Below are 4,448 nucleotides of genomic sequence, written 5' to 3' on the forward strand. Positions count from 1 at the left end.
TTCCTTTTTTTTAAAAAAACAAGTTTCCAGGGGGGCCACCGTCAGTGGCCCTAGGGCCAAACGGGGCGGTTCGGGCGCTGGTGCCCGACAAGGCGCCCGGGGGGGCGCTGGCGAGGCTCGAAGCGGGGCGAGGCCGGAGGCCGTGCGGGCGGCAGCCGGAGGTGGCGCTCGGCTGCGGCCCAGCGGGAGTTGCGGCAGTGGCCGCCGGGAGGCTAGGCCGGAGCCGCGGGGGGAGGCAGGCGGTGACCGAAGGTGACGGCGCGCGGGACAGGGCCGGCCAGCGGTAGGAGCGGGACGCGGCCACCACAGGAGGGCAGAGTGGGAGCACGAGGCGTGCTCACGTTCGTTGTAGGGAAGAGGGCGGCGTGGCTCGATGGTGTCCGGCGAGGAGGATGGGGACGAGCGACGTAGACGGGGAGGCGGCGCCGACGACGGCGGGTGGCGGGGTGGCTCCAGCGGGGGTGCTCCGGCATCGGCGCAGGTCGTCGGGGGCGTCGATTGCCCCCGACCGGATCCACGCAAGAGGGTGTTAAGGAGGCGGGCGACGACGGGACAGCGCCGGGCGGCGTCGGTGAGGTGGCGGTGGTTGGCGACGGCGGTGGTCGAGGCGGAGGCGCTTCTGGGCGGCGGCGATGTCGTCCAGCGTTGGTGGCGGGGCGATGGCGCGTGATGGCGACGAAGCGACGGCGTCGCGGGCGGCGACGTGGTGGTGGCGACGGGCGTCGGGGGCGACGGGGTCAAGCCCTCGATCTCGATCCAGATCGAGGGGGGAGTGGGCGACGTGGGGGGGAGTGTGCGGTCTGGGTGGGGTTAGGATTACGAGGTCCAGGGGATAAGGGGAGTGGGCGAGGCCGGTTGGGCCGGCCTGGCTAACAGCTGGGCCGACTGGCCCAGTGGGGGGGCTGTCTCTTTTATTTTTGTGTTTACTTTCTTTTAAAATTTTCTTTTCTGTTCATTTACTTTCCCTATAGTTTTCAATTTATTTTAGTTTCAAAAATACGAAAACAACTCCTAAATCAGTATAGCTTAATATACCACTGCCACATTTAATTATGGCACCCAAGTAAAATAGTTTAACATTTTATTAATTCTAAAAAGGCATTATCTAATTGATTAAGCCACTGTTTTAATTATTTTAGTGCCTTTAATTATTTTATAAAAATGTGGGTTCTCCACCATTATTACTAAGGATTTGTTTGTAACATTTAGCACATTGTATTTTTTATGTTTGAAAACTTTTATTGTCGGGGATATACCCCGCGGTATGACCCGGCCGGACTTGGCGACTCACCAGAGACCTGGCTGGAGCTTGGCGACTCACTGGCGATCTGCCTGAACATGGCGGTTCACAGGGTAACCCGCCTGGACATTGTGACTCACTGGAGACTTGGCAGGCGGATCAGACGGACGACAAGGCCCAAGGCCCAGCAGGCTGGCTTATACTCTGGTAGGCCGGCTTAAGATGAAAGGCGTGAGGATTATTTCCTTTATAAGGAAGCAAGACCCGGACTTGTATTCAACTTGTAAAGAAAGATAGACTAGTCCTAATCCTACTAGGACTCCATATGTAACCCGCCCCTCTAACTTATATAAGGAGGGGCAGGGCACCCCAAGAGGGAAGAGAAGAAGAAACAATCTCTAGGGCTAGACACAAGAGCCGGTTTACGGCGACTCCATCGTGAGCATAATGAGACCTAGCCACAAACAGCATGTAGGGTTATTACCGGATGATGTTTCCCGGGGCCCGAAGCTGTCTAAATCCTTGTCTTGTGTTGTGTCTTTCGATTCCGCTCAACCCCTCTCAAGCTACTACATAGATGCGTTGGCCTCGCGACTAAGTCCTGACACTAAGGACATCTGCCGTGACAATTCCACGACATTTATCGTTTGACTTTAATTCAAATTTGAATTTGAATCAGTTTCGAACTAACGCGAGATTAACAACAGTTACCGAGGTGACGTGGCATCATTAGTAGAGGGTTACTGTAGCTTAATTATCCGGGCGTCACAATTCTCCTCCACTACAAGAAATCTCGTCCCGAGATTTAAGAAGGGGAGTAAGGGGTAAATGTCTGGTTACGAAATTATAACGAATCTTCTCGGTCTTGGTTGCTCTTCTCGAAGAGGTCGATCCATAGCGTTGATTTCTTCATACCTATGCATGAATGCATCATGATGAAGTTGTCGTCCTTTCTTCGGGAACTCCATCGTACTTACGAAAGAACAAGGGGTAACTTCGGAAGAGCGGGTCTTACAAGGTTGACTATCCGGCAGATAACTCAGGGAATGTGGTAGAAAGTAACTCTCGAATAGCTACTTAAGAAAATATCGAGAGTAAATTAAGAAGGTACCATGAGAAGTTTAAGCGGGTAGACAATCGTTCGATGCCTGAACAAAGTGTGAAAGGGGTCCAGAGCAACGAGAAATAGTATTGCGCCTGATACCAGAATAGATGACTAGGAAGGTGGCCCATGAATTAAATACGAAGCCAAGCGTGGGGAATAACCATTAGAAACAGGGTTGTATAGGAGAGTCAGGTTTCGATCCTGTGGAACTGTGGGTTATGGGCCCACCATGTGGGTTAAAAGTAGGAAGGGCGGAGACGTCTTGCGTGATCATGCAAGCAAGGCATGTCCAAGGGTAGCCTGTCGATTATGTCGGCAACAACGTCGATACCAAGGGCGAGGGACGAAGAGAACCATTTCCCTGCTCGTTGAACGAGGCGGACCAATAGGCAAAGTTCTCGTCCATCGGTGGCTACCGGAATGTCATCAACAGTAGAAACAGGGTCTCACTGACAGAATTGTACACCGAGGTGTTTACATAAGCAGGAGAATATTACTGCTTAGATCATATAGATCACCAGAAAGGTTAAACCAAACAATGGAAAGGAAAATATGATTATCAGATTAAATAGAACAACGGAAAGGAAAATGTGGTTTAACACATATTTCAAGGGTATATCCTTCCCAAGGACAAGCAGAACATGGCTTACAGGGTAGGAGAGCAAGTACCCAACCATTCAGATAAAGAGGCAAGGATTAATCAAGATGTTACCCATACAACGGTGTTTGGATAACTGACCAAGCAACATTTAGCATCGCGCCTCCATTGTACTTGTTGATGAGCGAGGTATCATAGTCATGCTTCGAGGTAGCAATGATATGGTGTTTCAATCAAGGGCCAGACTTTGGATACACAAATGATCCATCAAGAATAGCTTGTAGGATAAGTCTTACAATTTCCTCATGGAAGAATGGATAACCTTGCTGAAAAGGAATCTATAACAATAGGGCCTCTAGGCATGATATCACCCTACTGGGTTATATAAAGACCAATGCTATGACTCTTGGAAAAATGCTCCAACCATCATATCTGACCGAGATTCAGATCTGATTGGTGTCAGGATACCTCAGACTCAGGATGCCTGAGAAGAAAAGGTGCAAAACAAATTGACGAGTCGACATTGTAAGATTCTTGGGAAAATTACTACGAAAGCGGGTTCCGAAACAAAAGTTCATCATTAAACCAATGAAGGGAAAAGGTGGTAGCTGATGAACTCAGCGACAATTCATCGAGACTTCCAAAAGATGGGTTTCCACAATTATGTGAACAAGGAGATAACATTAGTCAGTGCAAATGATATGATGATGTATGCTCGAGGAAAACATACACAGTTAAACATTGGTTGAAAGGTGCACCCGAAATATGGGCTTAAGTAGCATGATCAATGTTAGAATGGTGGTTCGATAACCAATGGTCTAAGAATGAAATATCGACCATTAACTTCGAAGCAATAGGGTTGCTAGAAGTTTTGAAGTCGCACATCATAGTCGGATGGTCGGTTTTCCGGTTAGAAATAACACGGTGACCAAGGAATGAACGGATATGGCAAAAGGTATCACCTGTATCAAGAATTCTTAAGAGGTGGTGAAATTCTCACGACATTCTTGACATAAAAGATGGTAATACCCCAAGGTAAAGACGAACAAATGTTGGATAGCAAGGATCTCAAGGTATATCACAAAACACGAACAAGTTTGTGTTAAACGGAAGGCAATAAAGTGGTCAAAGATAACACAAATCATCGGGGCAAGGATGGTATTTCTCATCATGAACTCAATTGATATCCTGGAAGAGCTCATAAGGTTGATGATGATCACGACACATTTGTCGAGAGATTTCATGAAGATGTAATCAATCAGCGACGACATCAAGTCAAAGGAATGCTGAAGCGGAAGGTTATTGGAACCATGGGTAGGACACAAACTTGAAATCAAGCTTGTTGTTCAAGGCAAACAGATATGACGAGGAAGATCGACGTAAGCTTAGCTCATCATCGAAAGTTGTGTTCCGGGAAGGACCGGGTAGCACGGTTAAAAAGTTTGCACGATAATGATATAGCCGATAAGGCTAGGAATGACTTGAAGGATTATTAAACTCGTAAG

This window comes from Aegilops tauschii, chromosome 3 (assembly GCF_002575655.3).
Source record: "Aegilops tauschii subsp. strangulata cultivar AL8/78 chromosome 3, Aet v6.0, whole genome shotgun sequence".
In the NCBI taxonomy this organism is placed as follows: Eukaryota; Viridiplantae; Streptophyta; class Magnoliopsida; order Poales; family Poaceae; genus Aegilops; species Aegilops tauschii.